Here is a 23,533-nt window from a genome sequence, read left to right as displayed (position 1 = left end):
AAATATAAAAGAAATTCTTAAGAATTTTGGAAAAGAATATTTCTAATTGTATTTAATAATTAGATTGTTTAGATATGAAAATAGAGAACGGATAAGGAGTATTTTCGAGCAATTATGATTGCATATCGATTTCAATCTTCCAAGTCTTCTCATTTCCTTGAACAACTGCCGGCCAAGAATTGTTGTTTCTCTTCGAGACAGTGCTTTCGTAAGCGAAATTAAATCGAACAGGTAAACAACTGCAGCCAGGATAAAAGCTAGCTTTTAGTGCACGCCATTAAATAACGTGACGATAAAACTGTAAATTTTTTTACTCGAAACGATTCAGATATAAAGATATAAATAACAATCTAAACAATATAATATAATACAAAAACCAAAACACGAAATTTAAAAAAAAATCTAATATACCTCGAAACTAATAAATTAAAATTAAAACGTGTCTAATTCAAATATAATATTTTTCTCTGTGACGATACATTTATTATAATCGTTGCAAATTAAAAAATTACAAATCGATTCAGAAGGATGTTTATTGATATATCTACTTCAAACGCATTATTAAACGTTTCAACGAATCGAGAAACTCGAATTTGATAGTGTTGAATGATCCATATTTGATTTTGAGGATACTTTAAGCGTTTTAATAAAATGATTATTGGATAGATGGTTAATCGTCCCTAAGGAGTCACGAGCAATAGTCTCGACTGATATACCGACTTGCTCTCTGGAGAACGTTAAATTCACCGTGGTGGATTAAACGTCACATAAAACAGGGGACTCGAACAAATGTCTCTTGAAGAATACAGAAACTCGTCCTCGAATAAATCTATCGGCACTGATGTTTTACAGACACTTTTACAATTTCTCCAAACGTCTTTTCTTACGTGTACAATTAAATCGAAGTTATAAGTTTTGTTCAAATTTTATGCCTATTTCATTCAATTTTCTACTCAATATTTTATATAGATCAAAAGTGGCATTTTGTGTGCAGATACCGTGTTTTCAACAAAATTGCACCCAGGAACAAATAGAGCCGCGAGAAATTTTTTGCTATCCGATTACAACGAGCCGAATAAAAGGATTATCGAGCTAAAATATTCTATAGAGAGTAAGGGAATAAAATTTATCAAATATATTACATTTCAATACGAAGAAAACATGGTTAGGAAAAATAATTTTAACATGGATGTTGTCGTTAGAGATGCTATTGATTATATAGTCGAATCAAAAACTGTTTGCAATGTAAATATTTCCAAGCAAACTTTCCCATAACAGTGCCGGGTTTAATTTAAAACCTTCTGCAAACGTAAATGAGCAATATTTTTACCTAGAAATCTACTAAATCGTGAATCAATATTTATTAAAAAATTTCTCTTCGCCGTGTATTATTAATAAAATACTTTATCGAACTTAAACATCGATACACTCCGCCGGTGTACACACATTTTTACACAGAATATATTATAAAATGAAACTATATACTCCATGCTATAAAAATCCTGAATAAATCCGTAATAAAAAGTTCGTAATAAAAACATCAATTCGCTTAAATAACAAAATTCCAAAAACAACTCTTCCTATAATTCTTTATGTACTCGCTAATAAAATTTTATAACAAGAAAACAAGAGAAAGAAAGAAAGAAAGAAAAAAAAGGAAAATATATTTTTAAGAAAAATTTCATTTCAAAGATTTCATCAAACAAATTTCAAATTTCTATCAAAATTCCCTTATAATTCTAATTCAAATCAATCTCACTTTCCTTCTCAAATCATTCCACGACAGATTATACGAAAACACCTAGCCAGCAACCAAACTCGAAAGCTTCTTACAAAGTTTCAGAAATGACGAACTTATATATATACACATATCAACACGATTATATCTTCTCCTGGTTTCTCTATTCGAACGAGATCGGGAATTCGATTAGTTCGCATTTCCAAATACACGGAGACGCGCGTGTGTGCTTTTCAAATAATAGGAAAGACACCCCCTCCCTTCTCTTTCCGGTTTGTCCGTGTGAAATTCGTGAATATTCAGCTCCGCAGCAAGGAGTTTTTACGAGTTCCTCCACTTTTTACGAGTTCGTCAAGATGAAACGAGCGAATCCATCCTTCCCTCCCCCACTCATCGATGCGAACGAGAGAACGTTTTCTCCTCTCGACCGTGATCTATACACGATGATCTTGCAGGAAATCTTCCTTTCGAAGAATCCCCCCCGAGGGAGGCTGCTCGACAGTCGTTCAAATTTCTCGCTTCATTTTCTTTTCCCTCTTTTCCTCCCCTCCTCTTGTTTTCGTTTGCCGCGAGAACAGCAGAATCACAGCAATCGTGGAGAACGTAATTTCCGAGTGGCGATGATTTAAGCGAATTTTCGACGGCTTTTATAAGTTGGTTAAGTTGGCGCCAAGCAACTTGTTCTCGCTTCCTCTTCGCACGGTTTTTAATCGAAAATTTATAAGCCCCGTCTTGGAAGGGGGACGCTTTACAGTTTTAAATTAAATGTTGTTAATTAGAAAGCGTAATTGATTGGGTATGATCCATCGATTACTTCTTAATTAATACTTTTAATTTTTGGCGAGTATAAGAATATGAAATTCGAAAGTTTTGTAACGTTAATGATTCATTGTATTCGATTTAAGAGAATTATTATAGGATTGCAGAATGAATATTGGAATCTGAGAGGAATTTATTTAATCGTAATAGAAATTTGTAAAAGGAAACAAATGATTCAAGATAAACACTATGAACATTTCCCCTCACTTTGCTATTTAATTTATACCATTTAATTTTTAATTTATTACGTCTTCTCTAATTACTTTCCTGACTTTCCTTTTTTATCTCTTCAAGTTACATTTCACCATTCGTTACATCTATTTTATATTCATAAGATCTCTCTCCCTTTCTCTCTCTCTGTCCCTTTCTATTCTTTAAAAACTAATTTCTTTTTAATTGCACCGCAACCCACGCTCCGCTCGTTCTGTTTGTTTTGCCAATAACAGGCATTGACTTCCTAACGGGAAAACGGGAAAGAAAACACCTGGCCTCCCGATTGGCTTGCAATTTTGCCGCTAATTTGGGAAAATCTACAAACAGGGAAAAATATCTTTTCAAATTAAAACGGGCAACGTTTTACGACACATTTTGCGACATATTTTCGGGGAAAAAGAAATTTGCCACGTCAAAAAAAAAAAATAATGTATTTGTCCCTAGTATATAGGAACAATAGGAGAAATAAAAGTTGTTGATTTTTCGACGAGGTTGGCTTGATTTCCTACGGGATACGCCGCGTCGGAGTTCACGAAATTTTTGCTGCCCCTTTCCTCGGATATCACGAATTTTTCAAACTATCGTTTCTTCCCCTCCAAATCGCGTTACGATCATCATTATGCCCTCATTCATTCCCCGCGTTTCACTACCTGCTGATTTCTAAATTATCGATCGATAAAAACTTAACTCGCCACGCGACGAAATTCCTGCTTTATTCGTATATTCATATTTTAGATGATCGAACAAGAATTAAATCGAAGGGACGTCGTTATAATTTTATAACCAAACTTGCAAATAAATATTAATTTCTATCCTCATTCCTCCGTTCAATCTCTCAAGATCTTAAACGAATTTCAATTAAATCCCTCGAGGAATCAAAAATCACCTTAATTGTCAATCTCGCGACATTTTTTCCCCCTGAATATTTTCAATAATCAATTTCCAAAATCGCGAATTTAATCGCGCGAAGAGATTCCTGCACGATTGTTCAAGTACGATTGGATCGAGGAGAAAAGACATAACGAAAGGAGGGGAGGGTGGGGAAGGGTGAAGCGCGGTTAATCGAGCACTCTGCTTTCCACGTCATCGGCTATCGCGAGACAGTGTTCCCCCATTTAAGTTGATTCTTTATTTTTATCCTCTGTTTTACCGTTGGAATTTCGCGATTAATTTATATGTTGTCGGCCGTATCGGAAAGCTCTCATCTCGGCGCGGAATCACTTTTTCACACTTATTGCCTTATCGAACTTCGAACGTCCTTAGCTCTGGAATGCAAATCGCCGGAGCTTAACTTAGATGAACTCCGAAGAGTGAGGGTGGGAGAAATGGGGGAGAGAGAGAAACAGAGAGAGAGAGACAGTGTGTATGTGTGTGTATGAGAGAGAGAGGCTAAAGAACGGAAGTTTCGAATTACCAAGTGCAGGATCCCTTTGAAAAAAGGGGAAATTCGAATATCTCGTGCAAAAGGAATTTTATGCAAGTTTGGCGAACGTCGAGATTGTATGTGATCCACGCAGGGAAATACGTTTTAAGAATGTGAATCGACAACGTGACTCGGTTTTAATTTTACGGATCTCCTGTAGTGTGCGGATCCTTAATTCTGGGATTATGAGATCAAAGACAAGATTATGGAGTGATTATGGGTGGAGATAAATTGAGGGAAGAGATGGACAAGGGTGAGATTTTTTCTTTTTTTTTTTTACAATATCGATGATTTTAATCGCAAAATTATGCAAAGCAAGTGAAAATTACAAACAGAGATATCTATTTTAATAAATTTTCCGATATAATAATCTGAAATTTTCATCTTCTAATTCTTACTAATCAAATATCAAAAATATATTATTTAACTATAAACTGTTTGAATAATGTTGAGCTTACTGATTTAAGGATGGATCGTGAAAAATATTGACTTAAAAATTTGTAAAATCATATTCGCAGAGAAGAAAGACAAACAGTTCGATCTAATGTTGTAAAATCGACAAACAGCTAAAGTTGATCGTTGAGGATTCAGGGTTGCATGAAATTATTTCACCAACGGGTATAAGATATCTGCATATCCTTACGAATTGCTAGAATATGGTGTTTCTACACACTCAATAGCCATAGAACGCGCGTCGTAAGTTGATTATACAACGCAGAAGCAATTTGTGAAGATGAGGTTATCTTTCCCTTGGACCTAGTCCTTTCATTGACTTGCATCACTAGGTTATCAAGCTGACCCTCTCATGCTATGAAGTTCGCCAGGAATACTCGCCAGTCTGGCATAAATGGACACAAAATAGTTTGGAGAAGATTTTGTTTTACATGATACGACGAAACTTTGCCCGTAAACTTTGCCTAAAACCTCGTAAAATATTAAATTGACTCGTAACAACTTAATAATGTAACTTCAAACTTACTGCTAAACTAAATTAATTACGACAAGATTGCACGTATTTCGCGGCAAAAAAAAAAAATAATTAAAAATTAAAATTTCTCGAAGTTTATTCAACGACACTTTGAATGAAATAACCGAAGAAATATTAAATTCCGAAAGAGATTCCGAATTCAACGAATTCTCAATCAAAAAATTCTTTCTATTTTCCACTTGTAACAAACATCGCTTTAATAATTCGATCGAATATTTCCAAATTCAAAAGATTTCTCACAGTTCAAGATCAACAAAGAATCGTGTCAAAGATCATATATATATATATATTCATACCGCGATATTATCATAATACACGATTAACACTACATCAATCATTAAACTGAAATTTCATTGTCCAAATGAATGGATCTTATTAAACACGTAACACGTTCATTATTTCGAGTACGTGTATCGGGCAAATTTCGCCGAATAACATTCTCGCTCGGGGACAAAATTATTTCGTTCGCTTCCTTCTCCCCCTCCCCCTCCCCAGGTGGCCGTGCAATCATCAAAACTTTGCGGTCGGCCGAAAATGGAATCAAAGAGATATCGAGAGTAACGATTTAACTGGAGCGCGGAAACCCATTCGAGCCCTCGATTCACAGGGAGATCGCGATCCAATCCCACCAATAATTGATCCTGATCGATCTCTTAAACGATACTCGCCGTTATTCCACCGAATTCAGAATATTCTCTCAAAGTATCCCCATATTTACCCTTTTCGTCGAAAAATTCTAATAAAAAAAATGTACAAACTGTTAATTAAAGAGAAGGAATTGATGAAATGAAGATTGAAAAATATCATCATTTTCAATTATTCCAATAATAAAAAATTCTCAATTTTAACTATACTCTTATATATATATGTATATAGAAATCCAAAGATTCGTCCAAGAAGAGTTCGAGAAGAGAACCATCCCCGTCTCCTCCAATTTCCAATACCGAAAAATCCGCGAGAACCTTATTCCTCCTTCCCTATGCCTCCCCCGTGCCGAAGAAGATTCGCGTCTATTCGAACGGGGGACGGAGTGCACGCTCGTGTATTCAAATAGGCGTACTCGTAACACGTACAATTTTCCACGAGAACATAAGCGGAGGGGGGGGCGGAGGTGGGCGTTCAAGAAGGAGTTTGAGAGGGTTTCCTCGGTTTTCCTCGTCCGACAGGCCACCTCCTGCATCACAATACTTCTCCAATTTCCTGAGCAGAAGTTACGGGACACGTTCCATCATGACGTCACGGGAACAAAGCTTTCGCCCGTCCTGTTCACTTTTCGCCCTGCAACATCCTTATAACCGTGCGCACCGCTTTCCAGCCTCCCTCCTCCTCCCTCCCTCCTTTTGTCTGTTGCTCTCCACCTTTCCATTCTCTCTCTCTCTCGTTCTGATTCAAGTTAGGTTAGGGTCGGTGTTATTGTGGCCTCGTGTCGCCCCTACCAATGAAGAAGAAGGTAGGGTAAAATATCCATGATAGTAAACTAAGTTCGCTCGAGACGTCGAGACGACTGTTCTCCATCGACACGTTCGATCGTTAACCGTCTTACTTTCCAATGAGGGGGCTACTCTCTCTCTCTCTTTCTCTCTCAAATTCTACGATCACTACACTGATTTAACGAGGCTGCATAACTCGATGCTCGAAAATTACGAAAAATCGATCGTGAAATGATATACGTAGCAGTATAAGTTATGATCGTAAATGTTTACACTCGGTTTTATATCCTCTAATGTTTGTTGTGATCGTCGTATTAATGTGTTATTACGAGTATATAGAAAGTTTCTTGTAATAAATTGTTATGTTTGATAAGGACGATTAATAAGGAAGGAAAATAAAATGCGCGAAGTATTTAGAACGATTGAAATATGATTGTTTTAATTAGAGATTTGATAGATAAAGATTTCATGGATTCTAGTTCATGTTGTTTTTTATTATTATTATTGTTGTTGTTGTTGTTTTTTTTTTACGATAATATATCATAGAGGGAAATTCTTAAATTACGTGATCTTCATCACGTTTATACCATTTGATATTTAATATTTTTAAAAAATATCGTGACGTTTGTCATTTCATTTCAGAGATATAATTCGAAAAACGATTGTGAATGCAATGGCAGCCGATAAATTGCACATTCAACACTGAATCGAACTCCCTTCGCGTTTTAATATTTCATTTTCGATGAGGGCTACATCGAAATTGCTGATATTACTTTTATTTTATTTCCAGTGTCAATACTGGAACGGGGATATTAGGGACGTTGCAAATTTAAAATTTTCGTTTTAAAAATTAGACACGTGTCAGCAATTTTTGAAAATCAACGATAATTCATTAGGCAAAAAACGAGGATTTAATTTAACGTTATCGATGAAAAGTACAAAAGAGGTTGAAATTATTTTATAATCATTTTATAATCAAACTTTGCACAACAGGATATTATTCTTCTACATTCGAATGAATTTATGCAACGACAACAATATTTATCATTAAACTATCATAACTATATATATAATGTAATTATTCTTCTCATCGTAACAAATTAAAATTCCTAAAAGCAAAATATATCATCATCCCCATTACAAAACCGAAGAATCGATCAAAGAATTTTACCAATCTAATTCGAATCATCAATATACCTGGATATCATTCACAGAATTATTGTTAGTCCCGTGCAATCTGAAATTCCTGCAAGTGCGTTCGCATCGCATAATCTTGGAATAAATTGACTCGGCGCTATCGTTACCCGTGATACCGGGTGAGGAGTTTCACCGATTACACCTGATCCTTCTGACAAAGGGAAACCCGTTCCACAATGCAGGCGTTTCGCTTCTGGAACGTAGCGAGACTTGTTATCCCTTATTTGGTAGCTGCCCGAGCAGAAACCTCTCGATCCTGTGCTCAACTTCGTTCCAGAGAGGAAGGGTTAAAATTGCCAGAGATCGTATTCGATAATGAAAATTCATCAAAATTATCGATTATTATTAATTAGAAGTATTTCATATTCTATACAATTTTTCGAACGACGAGTTTTGCGATCGAAAATCGTAGATCTTTTTTTTTTTTTGGAAGAAAGTCGAAACGAGAGAGAATTGAACGAAAGAAGAGTTGAAAGAGTTTCTAAGTGATAATCTAGTTACGAGTTACTGACAAGTTCAACTCAGATTACTCGGACGTTATTGAGTTTGTTGCACAAAGGCTACATGGAATTGAATAAAAGAAAACGGAATATCGATTAATATTAATTTTTGGCGAATATTTAATATATTGGATTAAGAGGAGTTACGATAGTATCTTCAATTCACTTCCTCATTTCCTCAATTTTTATCAAGCTAATTAATAATAATCTAATTGGAATTATTCGTAACTCGAGCTTGATTTATAATTAATCCCTCGATATATTCCGAGAATCTTTCTCATCGTGAGACAAATGGGATCATTTTCATTCAGGTGTTTCGTCCATCTGCGTTGCGAAGATTGCGACAGCCAGCCTCTTTCGAACGACTTAAATGGATTTATGCCGTCGAGTTGCACAATGTGAATCCATTTAAACAGCCTCGAAAGAGGCACGCTCCCCGATTCCACTCGATCTTCGTGCCTGACGTGTAAATGCCGGGGTTAATGCGACGCGCTCCATTAAAGTCGAGTCCCGACACCCCAGAACATTGCTAATTACACGTGGTGCGCATAGCCGCCCGTGGTGCTCGCCACTCATGCCCCTTCCTTCCCCCTGCCGCTACCCCTTTTCTATCCTTCCCCCGGATTTTCCTCCCCCGCCCTACCTCCTGCACAACTCGCCCCTTTACACGGCTGTCTAGCTTCCAATTTGCCTTCAATTCTCTTATGGTGTTGTCTTTTGTCGCGTCCATCCGTGTATCCTCGTTGATTTTTATGCACGGTGAGCGTCGTAAAATGTTTCGCGAATATTATAATACAAATGTTTGAATTTTTGTAAAATTTTATAAAATTAATTAGATAATTTTAAATTAATTTCTCTACCGCGAGATAAAATATTTTTTTATCTATACGTTTCAATTAATAAATAAAAATATATACAATTCTAGAATTGGATTGGATAATTGATAATTTTTGGGTAAATTTAGTGAATGATAATATACGTTGATGTTTGCTTGTTCGTTGATCAACAATAACGCGACAAGATATTAACAGCTTCATTAAGCAGAAATATTTTGAAACAATTTATAACATACGTTTCGTTTGACAATAAGCTCCATTAGCCTTTTTCTAACTTTCTTCCTCTTGTTTCACCTACTTTTCGATTAGCCCGAGGAACTCGCGACAAGGCAAGGGATGAAAGGAATGAAACGCGACTCTCCGTTTCCTTGAATTAAATTACAAAAAAAAAAAAAAGATCGAAAGCAAAGAAAATTCCTTTTTCCTAGCAAATTAAAATTGGTTGTTTCGATCAAACGTTGCTGCGTCGTATATATATATATATATATGAAATTTTATAATCAAATCACGAAACTTTTTAAATGACTAAAATTCTCTACGTTTAAAATTTTGTTCATGAGTTAATTAATTTAATTCTCCACTCTTGAAATTTTAAAACTTTCCAACGATCAAAAAATTCTAACGATCATAAAAAAAAACAAAAAATTTATTCTCGAATTTCCACTTAATTTTTAATAATAACAATCCTTGGAAAAATTTGTTTTAGAATTAGAAAAGTCGCGGATCGTCTTGTCTTCCACGCTGGAGGAGGAGGAGGAGGAAAGATTGAAAAAGTTTCGTTCGAAACGTCACCCCCCGTTCGCAAAAATACGAGAGTTGGATTCGCGGAATTCCCTCCCTCCCCCCCTGTAACCCGGCTCACTGCGCCGGCTCAAACAAACTCGCCCATTAGGGAGGGAAACGTTCACGCGGCTGTTCCTGACAATTGCACTCGGGTGCCTCGCTCGCTACGAAAACGTACGCCCAAGAATTATTGCGCATCACGCGCAGCCAAACTCGTAAGATCGCCAACACGATAATCGCAAATTCATCCCTCCTCCCCCCCTCCTGCCCTCGTCGACCGCCGTCGGGGGATTAAATCCCGCCCTCCCCCCTCGACTCGTGTTCATAATACCTGTTGTGTCCGTTGCAAACTAGCCCCTCCAGAATTAATTTCACCACCTATTCCAGAAACGATTCTCGGCTGCGGTGGAAAGATTCGCCCTGTGGAAAGCGAAATTTTCACGGGAAATTTTCGTGGATTGATCGATTGTTTTAGAGCAATGATTTTTTTAAACTGTAAATAACTCTCTTTCGATAACGTGATTATATGCTTGCGTATATCAATACAATTATTTACATATTCATATAAAAATATTTTCTATTATCTCTTCTATCATTCGAGCAAATGTATTCGATTTTTAATTTACACGGATTATAATTTTGTTCGCAGATGTACTCAAGAAATTTCGGGAAGAGATATGTATTATGCAAATAACATGATGGATGACGATCGTCGATTTCAAGAAAAAATCTTTGGAAAAAAAAAATAAAGAGTTTCAACGTGTAACCAACGATTTGCATGGCATTTCTATAGTTGACCATTTTACTAAAAGAAAAAAAAAAAAAAGAAAAAAGAAAAGGCTTCTTGACAGTACGATCGTCATTGTCCGAGCGAATTATTCGATCAAAAATAGATGGACGAATCATGTTTAAAAATCTGAATAAATTTGTCGCTTAATTCGTTTTCAATTTTTCAAATACCGTCGGAGAAGAAGGAACTCTTGTCTGGATGCCGTTGTAACAGGAGCTGGCTGAAGACTCTGACTGGACGGCGACATGCTGTTCAGAACAAAGCCCATTGCCGTCCAGTGAATCTCCAACCAGTCCTTCTGCGGCTGGATAATTGCAAATTCCATTTCGACGAGGGGCAAAACCGCGGGGCCAATGTGGTAGTATGCTGTCGTGGAAGCGCATTAGCGATCGGGCTGATTGCACTCCGCTTTTGCGTACTACCTGCCCGTTCTGTAACGGCAATCAACCCGTTAAGAAACGGAGGGAGAGGCGTTGTAAAAGCATGTAAAAGCGAAGAATTCGAATCGACTCTCTCCCCCTTTGGAACAGGGATATCTTATTACTTATTATATTTCCGTTTTCGGAATAGCGATGAACTCTCTCTATCTCTTTCGTCTCGTCTCGTCTCGTCTCTCTCTCTCTCTCTCGTCTTCTTTTCCGGGAAGAACGTGTCAAGGAAAATTCGGATCGTTCGGTTTCTATCTGGAGGAAAGCCTGGTTCTACTCGTGTTTCCTCGATTTGTTCGACGACTCGCGTTACCGTGAACGCGGGGGATATATTGGAACTTTTATCATGTATGAAAAAAAATATTTCATCGAATATTTGGATATTACTTTCTTTTTTCTTTTTTTTTTTTTTGGTATTGGAGAAATTTTGAATAGGTTTTGATATGGAAGATTTTTTGTTTATTAACGATAATGATGGTGGGTAATTTATAATTGAAAAATTTAAATAGTTAAAATGAAAGAATAAAGGAAACGAAGTAAAAAATGAAGTAATTATTAATTAGATCGTGTATATTTTATGTGATCGAGGAATGCAATATTTGTTAATCTTTAATATTTGGAGTATTAATTCGTATGAAATTTGTACATCGAATGGCGCATACACACGGAGTAGTTTGTTATCCAATATTCGTGGATCCAGAAAATCTATATTTTAATTAAAACATGATATCGCGGTATAAATTTATGTGTCACTTTTTCGAATTTCCCGTGAAATTGCAATCTTGTTAAAATCGACGAAATAAATAATTAATATATCATTGAATTTCTTCGACACTTAAATTTCTAAAAATTCTAATCTATATTTTATTTATCCTCGCACATCATAATTTACATCCAATTATAGAATCATCGATTAAGATTTCTTTTTCGTTTCTTCAGAATTATTTAACGATGAATCGAACAAAATAATTATGAAAAAATCGTTGAGTTATATTGGAATATAACTATCAAAACGTACTCAATTGGCTCAGGTGTTTTCTAGATTCCTTCTCGATATTACTCGACACATGATTTTATTATTATGAACACCGGCGTTACAGATATCCTTTTCTTACGAATCGATTTATATTGAATCCAAAATATAATATTAATTTAATAATAAAAATTTAGACGTTTCCTTTAATTCGACTGCTTCATTTTTATTAACTAAATTAAATTGTAATTTTAAAATCAAGCTTTGATTCGTAACGATAAATAATGTTATTTATTTTGATATCATTTGACTTTTATGAATTCTAATCGATAAATAAATATCAAATTTATGACCAAGTTGAAATTATAATTATTGATCATAGAATTAAATTGTTAAATTTCATAATAAATTCAGCTTTCAATAATTTCGATAATTCGAAACATATATATTTAATTATCGAAATCGATTTCATGTATATCATATATATGTTATTGATTCTCATAAACAAACTTTTAATACACTGATCCTGATGAATAGCATCTACTTTAAACATTCAATTTTGATTAAGATTTTATTGATTTTTCGAAGCACGCAGAAACGAATAAGCAAACAACAAAACGGCGAACATCGAATATCCGTGCTAAAAACTTACATAATCTCTCTCTCTTTTTTTTTTTTTGATCGGAAAAATTAAAAATAAGAAAGATAAAGAATATGCACAAATATAACTTAAATTTTCCAATTTCTCGTACAATATTTACATACTTCCGACCTACTTGTCGGAACCGGTTGTTAAAAAATTTTTCCAACGGGGACAGAAATATCCCCAAAACGAAATATACCTCTGCCACTTGGTCGAAACTTTACACCTTATTTTTTTTTTCTTTCCCTTATTTATTTATTTCTCCCTTTAAAATCGTAAATAACGATCCGCCATTATGTTACACCTTATGAATTAAACATTTGAAATTGGCGCGGGCGGAGAATGCACGATTGCAGCGAACGAAATAAGCGAGGAGAGTCAAAGTTTTCACGGGTCACTTTACGGGCAAAACTGCTCTTCCAGATAACTTAAATGTATTAGAGTTCCCCCTCCTCCCCCCCGGATATAAATCATTTTACTTTCCGCTTTAGCGTGCGTCTCGCGTATATCATTTTATTCGGCGCACTTCACGTAGTTGCACCTCCCCTCCCCCCCGAACCTATATGTATATTGCATATACATTAAAGCGTTACGCGCTACGAAGGGCGAATTATTACCGGGCTCGTGCATTCAAGAGATATTCCACGGCGAGCACGGTTTACAATTTTAATAGCTATTTCAAATACTATAATTTACTCTCTCCCTATCCTCGACTATATCCTTTGACTAATAATCGTGTCCAAGGCGGTCGACATCGAGCCACATCGTGCAACATTTATAATATTATTATAACTCTTGACCAGGTAAATCGAATCGTAGAAATGAAAATGGAAAATTGATGGATAATTGGATAAAACGATAAATTTTTAAGAAAGAGAGAGATAAGAGGATAAATCAATTGAACAGAAATTGTATTCGATGGTAAAGAGGAAATTTATTTATTAGTTACTTTTTTTCTAGTTATCCCTAGAAATTATTCATCTAGAAATAAATTCGAAGGATTATACGAAATTGTGCATTGGATTTGTATAAATGTATAATAAAATATTTCTCAACAATTCAAACGATTTTAATTATTAATTGAATATTTGAGGGAAGATTTCAAAGTTATTTTATTACACGTTTTAAGGAACGTTTATACGGAATTTCAACAATTATCTCTTGCACGTTTCACATTATCCTTTGTTATGAAAGACATCACTTTCGCGGGTACATCTTGGAAGAAAGACAAATTACAACATGGTTAGGCGGCATTAGGCGGCATCGCATTAGCATTCTGGGAACGTTTTCCACAGCATGTACAATTTAACACTTTCACAGTCCCACTATATCAAGTCATACTCTGTCTAGTTGTCGTAATTCTATAAAGAGAGATTTGAATACGTGCTTGAATTATACGGATACCTGTTAATTTTACATATCTAATATAATAAAGAATTGAAGCAAGATATTATATGCTATCATTTAGAAAAGAAAGAAAAGAGATTTTGACTTCCTATCCTATCATATTGTTGATAAAACAATATGTAGAACCAAGATTTAATTTTATTTAAAAAATTATTTCCTTCAATTTGTATATAAATAAAACGAATTTCGATTTTACTTCCTTAAACTTATATAACGCATTAAAAAAAAAGAGTATGGTTTTGATAGAGATAGATATTGTCCATTTTATAGGACGCTTTTTATCCAAGCAAGATTATTTTTATTAATCTCTAGCGAGATAGGGAGGAAAGAAAAAGAATTAAAAATTCAACATTGATCTTGTTTAATAAAGATTGTTTCGCGGTCGTATAAAAGAGGAGAATACGGTTCCGGTTAATCCTCAGAAAATTGAGTGAGTCGAAATAACTTAATCCGTGTCGAAGTTCGTTCTTTGTGCAGAGATATAAGTTTATCCGAGTAATGCAAAGATACATTGTTATCCGTGGATTTAATCTGAGAAACACGCCTTTTTTCTTATTTTCATACAGAGCGCATTATTTAATAATAACGAATGTGTTTGTGACATTAAGAAAAAAAATTATATGTAAATTTAGATAAAACTATTTCATGTATTATGGAGTCTTTTTTTATTATTAATTCAAAGTTAATTCAATCTATCATTTATAATTATTCCATACATAAGAAATTTTTGACGAGTATTCCTGAAATATGGAAATAGAGGAAACTAGAGATATTATAATTTTAAATATTCCTTTCTATTTGAACAATTTATTTTTCCTACTCAAAAATAATCCCCCTTTCTTTTTGAAAAAATTAATCATTGTTAATCTTCCATTTAATATCTTCCCAATCCATTTCATTTACTCAACTCAAAGAGCGTAGATTCTTCAATCTGAAATCTATGAGAATTTTTTCTCGACTTCGACAAAGCTTTTAATTCAAAAAGGAAAAAAAAAAAGCAAACACGACTTTCCAACACTCGTTATCATTTTATTACTCTCTATATTCGCAGATGGAAGTAACTATCGTCTCGTTCGTCGTTTCGAATCTTAGCAATAAGTTCGGGTTCAAGAGAGAGAAATCGTTGCTCCCGAATCCGCAGAAGAAAAAAAAGTTTCCTCCGTGTTAAGAAAAGGGACAAAGCTGCAACTGTAGTTTCCTCCGTGACGTGGAAATCGACGTGGAATCGTCTCGACGAATTTAAAGGGGGAAAAGAAACTTTTCATAAAACGACGAGAAAGGCAACGAGAGGCTTTTTCTTTCCTTCTTCTCTCTTTCTTCTTTCTCCTCTCCTCTCCCCTCCCTTTTTTTTCTTTTTCTTTTCGGATTTCTATCGTTTTGGTGTTATTCGTTGCCAAACATCGCCGACGATTTCTCTCGTCCCTTTAATTAAACTTGGAAACGATGGAAAAGAAAGAGAGAAAAAGACATCGAAAGAAAAACTATGTCTCGATTCTCGGTCAATTTGGAATTTCCAGAATTCTTAACCGATCTTCTCATTGATTTCTCCTCCATTTTCAATATCGAATATCGAATGAATATATCTCGCGTTTTATTATCGAGAACAATTTCTTTTTCTTTGAACGAAATTCTTCTTTGATATTAATTTCTATCTGTTAGTGAGAATTACATTTATTGGAAGAAAATCGAAAAGATTCAACAAACAAATACATACATTTACTTGAACATACTCCCTATAATCCCTGCTTTGATTGAAAGTTTTAGGAAACTTATATTTGTTTTAAAACTGAATATAATAATCAATAAAAAATACCAAGAAAAATCTACATCGAATATTAAACTGTTCAGATTGGTACAAGATTCGTTTTTAAAATAAAACTACCAAAGATAAGAATGTAACACGTGCGAAGAAAAATTAACTTTCACCAAACGACGAAAATAATAAGAATTCTACGACAAATCCTTATCCAAAAAAAAAAAAAATGCAATCGCGTCGAGGCGAAACAGTTAAACGAAATCCGAATTCCCTCGAACAAAACAAGCTTCTCCATTTCCGGAGCCGGATTCGGAAGCTCGAAAGCAGTCATGAATGATCGAATTACAATCCCCGCCTTAAACGAGCTTAACAGCCACGAAACTCGACGTAACCGAGTTCCCAATCCTCGATACACCCACCCCGAGATCGAAGCCAACGTTCCACGCGAAACTCTCCGCAGCTGACCTTGATCCTCTCCACGTTGCTCGCCTCCGAGAAATCACGTGTCGTCGTCCTCGTCGTCGTTGTCGTCCACCGTTTCCGGTCTCCTTCCTTTCAATCTCGCGAATGGGCTCGATTCCAACGCGGTCTCCCGCTTCCTCGAATCTCTTTCTCGAGCAGGAGGAGGAGGAGGGAGGACCCGGTTTGGAAAAGGGCAACGCGGACGAAAGCAACGAGGAGAGGGGTTGAAAGGCGATCGGGTCGACCCGGGGCCACGAAGGCTCGCCAGGCTCGTCAGATATTTTAATGGAAGCTCGAACTTAAGATATTTCGTAGGACGAGACCGCCGTTGGCGTGCTACTCGAGTGTTCATAATGAGATGTTAATGGAGTGCCTCGAGAAAAAATTGCGGCTGTCACATCAGGCTATCGACAGCCCATCCCTCCTTCCTTCGCTATCCTATCCTATAACATATCTCTTCTTCTCTTCTTCCCTATTTCGAAAGGCTCGCCCTTTCTTTTCTTTTCGAGGGGCAAGGGAAGATCGACCACGTCAAAGGCCCCTTATCTAATATCCCTCTCTAATCTATCTTCTCTATCGTCCGTCGAAACGGCGAAACACGATGGTTTGGACGATCGTTGCATCGAGTAATCGCGATATTCTTCTGGGGACGAATATCCGGGGATGGAAAAGGGTTACGCGGTGATCTCGATCGGGTATTCGTGACCCGAAAAACGTTAAGCCGACCGTCTTACATAATTGGCAGTGGATCAAGAAAGTCTTTGGAGCGGCAACCACTCCGCAGTCATTAGGCCTTCCATTAGCACGCTATGGGTTAGTCGTTGGAACACGGTGTCGGGGGATGTAAACGGGGATCTCTCTTCGAATCCGGTACATTATTGGACGATGTAAGGACAGGTTATAATAATGACGCTATTATCGAGTGTTTTCGACATTTCTTTCCTCCCTCTTGCACTATATAAATTAAATTGGATAATAGGAATAGAAATAGTTTTCTTTTTTTAAATAATGTTTAAAATATCATTAGGATATTTATATGGCTAAATAAATGGATTTAATTAGGACGAAGATAGATTCCTGATAGATTCAAGAGATATCAACGTGAAATTGAGACTTTAAAATATACTTATTCATACGATGAAAATGTAGATGGTAATTTAAAAAGAAAAGAAAATGGGATTCACGCGATAAAAACGAGAGGAAAGCTTTTGACATTCGCTATCGATCTAATTGTAGCTTTTTATAGCAACGTTTTTATTGATTTTACTAAGTAGAGTAGACTACATTATTCTAGCCTATCCTTACTATACCAGAAAACATTTCAAAATTTCCTTTAACCTTTAAGAAATAAAAATATTCTTCTTCGCTCGTTAAAATAATATCATAAAATAATTATTATTCGAAGATTATGATGAAAAATATAAACAGCTCGTTTAACGTCAAAGTTATCGGTCAAAAAAAAGAGTTGTCACTCGAAGAGAGTCGAATTCTTTTCCCCTATTCACGCAAATTTCGTTTCCCCTTCGAGCTAAAACGCTCGAGGATTAAGGAAACTTTGAAATCTCACTCTTATATAAGGGAGGGTGGCAGATATTTCACAGAAATCGTTCGCGAAAGAAGAAGAAGGGGGAAGGAAAAAAAAAGGAGACGCAATGGAAAATGGGTCAATGCAATCTTACAGAGGCACTGCCACGTTTGTTATTGTAGAAGCACCTTCCAAGATTGCATTGACCCGTTTTTCGTTCCAGTTTCCTTTCCTCCCCTCCCCCTGTATCCGCCATTAAAAAGCGAAGGGGTAAAAAAAGAACTATATAACAAGAAGAGAAATGTACACTGCGTATCCTGGCTGTTCAAATTACTAAGTGTGCTCAATAGCCGATACTTTTGTAACAAAATAATAATACTCCTCCTCCTTGGAAATGAGAAGCGTTCCCCTATCAAAAGGAGTGTCTCGTAGAAAAAGAGAACTCTACTGAAATGCGGAAAACTTCTCTACTTCTCTTTCTTCTTTCCCCTTTTCTTTTGCTTCTTCTTCTTTTTTTTTTTTTGTTTTTTTTTTCTGTTGCTTTTTTCTGTTTTCACCGTTAAATCGTACAAACAGTTGCAAAGCTTCACGAAAAAAAAAAGAGAAAAACAAGAAAGAGAAAAGAAGACGTAAACGAAGAAAGGAAAAATTTTCGACGAGCTAATGGATTAATCTCTCTCTCTCTCTCTCTCTCTCTCTTTCTGAAAGCAGAAAAATTTTTGTAAATAGAAAATTTTCGCGACATTGGAGGGAAGCAATCGATGAAAGAAACAGCCTGATTCTTTTTATGGATACTCAACTGTCTGGTTTAAGAACCGAAACGACTCGATTTCCGTCCACGAGAAGGGTATTTACCCCCGTTTGCGCTAACGCGATGAACGAACCAATGCGAAATCGAAAAACTGTCACTATTGAAAATTGACGTTTCTCCTGGACTTCCTTTATCTCTATTTCTTTCTCTCTCTCTCTCTCTTTTTTTTTTGTTAAAAATGAAAAGAGATGGTGGAAGTATGTAATGAAAAGGCAAAGTGGAAGAAACTTTGAAATTAATCCTGTGAGAGATGAACGTGGATTTCATTACTTATGACTGAAAATCACAATATTGTTTTTTTAATGATGATCTCGAATCACGAATTTTTATTCTGGAATTACTTTTTGAGAAATCTAATTAATTATCGAATATTAAAACTTTACATTTTTAATTGTAATGAAAATGTCACCATTAATGTATAACACGTTGTGTTTCTTGAATTTAATATTTATCAACAAATTCGGGAGAAAGACTTATCAGAAATTTCTATTTATATCTCGACAACATTCCTAAATTATTTCTTATATATGTCTCCCTTCGATGAATAAAAATTGTTTCGTTCGAATAAATGAATTGTATCGATATGCAACAATTTCTTACACTTGTCCTAAAAAGTATATTAAAAGTGAAAATAAATACGGATATTCTTTCAAAAATTTCCTCATAATTTTATCTCACCATCGAAGGATTAATAAATGTATTTTAATACGGAAATAAAAGACACCGTTTTGTTGGCAAGAACGAGAAGAACACAATGTGCAAATCGTAAAATCGAGGCAAATGCGCGAGACTTGGTCCTCCAAGTTTTCCTACCGCACCACAGTCACTTTCCTCCCCAAATAAATCATGTAGGACATTTCGAAACTAACCTCAAAAAATAGAGTCGCGAGTTCCCGAGACCGTGAAATAGGGTGCTTCTCGTGCGCTACATACAGTTCTGAATGCGGTGCTTGCATACTGTATACCATAATAGTAACTCTTGAAAGAAAATGGCCAGGATGCACTTTCGAAGGTTGTGGACTCTTAAGAGGGTTCACTTCTACACAGGGGAAACACACCAAGGTGGATACACGATGGTCCTCTTACATATACACGATGTTTTCTTTCAATCTAGAGACGCGTGTCATGGAAATCTTAGCCACGAAATTGTCGAGCGTGTATTACACACATCTCTCTCTCTCTCCCTCTCTCTACTTTCAGAAAATTATGATGATGCACTGCTGTTTTACACTTTGTGAAAGATTTTTTCACGATAAAGAGATTATAATTGAATGTAATTTTACTTGGAAAAACAAAGAAGAAATTCGATCAACAGATTAACAATTAATTAATTAATTCCAAACTGACCAAACATAGAGTAACGAAAGACTTAATCCGTTTTAAATTGCAATTATTTATATCATTCGTTGATTGAAAAAAAAATTGTTCAAACGAAGTAAGAATCAAAAATCATAACACAACACAAGATGGAATTGCGAAACGTTCGAATCCATGCTTCTTTAATTCCACGATATCCACATGGAAAGAACAAAAGCAAAGACGAGAAACGTATTTATACACACGGTGGATTTTCACACGATCCATCCCTCCGAAAGAAAATCGATTTATCTATTAAGCAGCGTTAGACGAGAAAGTTTTGATAGCGATTGCTTGCTCTACAAAGGCACCGGAGGCTATCCATTAAGAAAACTTTACTCGTAGTCTTTGTCATCATCGGACCAAGAGCTAAAACACCTTCCCTCCTTTCTTTCTTTTTTCCTTTCTCTTTTTTTTCCCCCTCCCCTCTTTCGTTTCACTTTTTTTATTTTTTGCACACGCGCGCGCGCGTAGGCTGCAGCCAAGATGTCGTTCGTTCTGCACCTGACGTCGGCCGCGGCGAGGAGAAGTTTTTGCCGGGGAACGAGCGACGAATAAGAGGAGATTTTGCGGGGATAAAACTGCGAAGCGAGGGAAGAAGATCGAAAGTTTCGTTGACGGGGCAGGCTTTCGTCGCGGGGAAATTCCCCTGTCTCGGTCTCAATAGAATCGTCGTCGAGAAATGCTTGCAAGAAATAACCGCTACAAATGTCGCCCCATGAGAGGGACAAGCGTGGAATCAATTCTTCTGACCAACGTGTCCTCTATCATTAGTTAGATACGAGATTTCAAATCAAGTTGATTTTCTTCCCTCGATATTTTTGAATTGTGTAAAATGATAATTGTGAATACGACGATTATGCTAAAAAAATTTGATGAAATTAATGGAAATTATAAAATTAGAGAAGACGTATTATATTTCTATTTAATAGAAGTGAAATCGTTATCTAAATTTTCGCTCAAAGTTTTCTTATTTCGTGCAGTTTTATGCGCCATTTTGTTGGCAAAGGAGATTCAACGAAAGTATAAGGTATGGAAAAAGATGAGAAGAAAAAAAATAACTTCATGAAAGTACATGAAACATTATCGCATCATTGCTGGCAACACAGCTCCGATATCAAAGACAAGTGAAGGCGATATAATCGCTTTAGTTACCTCGATGCTTCTTTTTTATTTCTCACAGTTACTTTTTTACGCTCAACTTGAGTGATAAAGAATTTTTGATAGTAGCATGAAAAAAATGTGATAAGCTAATCCAAGAAATTGTTTTGAACCTGATTTTTATAATTTGAAAATAAAAAAAAGAAAAAGAAATTAATATCACAGCGCGTGTAATAAATATCTTTATGAAAAATTTAATATCGAATGCGCGATGAAAGAAAGGGGAATATAGAATGATACGGAATGATAAATTTTAATCGAAATTTAATCCCGAATTTGTATTTAATTTTATTTAAAACGAAATATATATTTTCCAAAAGAAAATAAATAAAGGAAGTAATGAAAGAATGAAAATATATATATAGTAAAATATAAAAATTCATTGATTATAATTATTTGTACATAATTTTAATATTTCGCTATTTAATTTCATTTGAAACAAACTAATAATAATAATAATTATGATTTAAAAAAATCCATTGTGACGAATCGTATAATACTTTAAATGTACTTAACATTGAGTGTCTATATACAATAACAAATTATGAAAGAACTTATAAATTATTCTGACGAATAAAAGTTTCGCCCACGGTAATTCTCTATTCAAGAGATAAATTTTATGCAGATGGTATTTAATACCTCGAGATCTCTTAACTCCGAGAGTCCTTTGATACGAATGAAAATTAATATTCCCTTTGCATCGTGCATTCTAATTGATATTTAAACTTACTTTCCTTTGTGCCGTCAATTAATTGCCGATAAACATTCAACATTTATCTTCAAGATTATCCTTAGCTACCGATAGATATGAAGATTAATTATTAAGCAAGAATTAAAAAAAAAAAAAATGCCTTGGTAATATTTAATTACGTATCCTTTATTAGTTATTTATACCTAGATATAGAATTATCACTTTTCATACGATAAATCCTTTTAACATACAAATAATAATGTTGCACGATATTAAAAAACGATTGCAAATTTTATTAAAATTTAAATGGAAACGTATTCAAATAACGAATAATAATACCTTTATTAAAACTACATTATTTAATACAAATATATTGAAAATAATGTATCTTCCACTTATATCCTCTCAAAAGACAATAAATATAATACTACAAGTATCCTTTAATTAAACGTATCAAATATTCTTTTCACGTTTTTAATCATCAAAACTTTTAGATAATAAAATGAATCTCATGTCAAATGACACGATAGATAGCACGAGGGAGAACACGATTCGATATTTAATAGTAATCGTCGAAGAAATCGTGGAAAATAGAAAAAGAAGAAGAAGAAGAAGAAGGAGAAAAAAAGAAGAAAAAGCCAATGGGGGTATACGTACTTCTGAAAAGTTTCGAAACCATTTCGCTCTCGAAACGCTTCTCGTCGCCGATATACTTCTTCGATTTGATGGAATTCGATTTGGACGGGATAGGGGCACTATAGTTGTACCGAAAGTTCCGGCGTTTCGCTATTATCGATGACTACGGTACAAAAATCTGACTTTAAGACGGCTGAAAGAGGCATCGTCAATTTTCTTTTGACTTCGTACAGACCTAAAGCCTATTCGAAACCATAAATTTCGCGGATCTCTATCGCGGGGATCTATCAGAAAATTTATAAACCGTTTTAGGTACCGACCGACCATTCGACCATTCGGAGGATCGAGAAACTCTCGAGAAATGGGAAAGAAAGAGGATTGAAATGATGTTCTGTTCGGTTAAACACGTTTAACTTTCTGATATTTTTTTCCCTTTTTTTCGATGTTGAATTTCTATTTACATTCGATGAATGGATATGGACTTGTTGAAAAGATTTCGAGATTGTTGTCGATAAGGAAAGAGAGATCACGTTAAGATTATAATTAAAGACTATGAATAAGGGAGAAAGGAGAGAGAATCGAAATTTCTTTAATCTTTTTAAATTTTTCTTACTTTATTAAATATCGTTGAACCAAGAAAGTGGCTTATTAAATATTTTCAATCTCTTGAAAGAAACATAAGGATCTTGAAATTTCATGAAAAGATTCTGTTCTCGAGTTTTAGAAACTTGATTCCTTATTTCATCGCTCTTAATTGTTATCCAATCCGTTTTTAATAATTAACCTCTGATTAAATTTCTTTGGTTTTATTTCTACGATAAATATTTAATTTTATAACAATCTTCTCGATTCAATATTACGATATTCATTCATAAAATATACAAATTTATATTACTGTATATATGACAAGATTGTTAATTCAAGCAGAAAAATCCAGAATCAAAAATTTAACATATCAACAAGATAC

General features: G+C 35.0%; 1 protein-coding gene and 2 non-coding genes across 5 annotated transcripts in view; all 3 read right to left on the bottom strand.

Annotated features, from left to right (window-relative positions):
* Positions 1–23,533, bottom strand: part of LOC410888 (lachesin) — a 180,778-nt gene that overhangs the window by 111,039 nt on the left and 46,206 nt on the right. The window lies entirely within an intron of this gene.
* On the bottom strand, positions 8,652–8,742 carry Mir9864 (microRNA 9864). The gene has a single exon (NR_127343.1). It is a non-coding gene; the product is annotated as a microRNA 9864 (primary transcript).
* Mir6045 (microRNA 6045) lies at positions 10,933–11,010 on the bottom strand. The gene has a single exon (NR_127319.1). It is a non-coding gene; the product is annotated as a microRNA 6045 (primary transcript).

Source organism: Apis mellifera, linkage group LG2 (genome assembly GCF_003254395.2).
Source record: "Apis mellifera strain DH4 linkage group LG2, Amel_HAv3.1, whole genome shotgun sequence".
Classification (NCBI taxonomy): Eukaryota; Metazoa; Arthropoda; class Insecta; order Hymenoptera; family Apidae; genus Apis; species Apis mellifera.
This window is presented reverse-complemented; position numbering and strand designations above follow the sequence as displayed.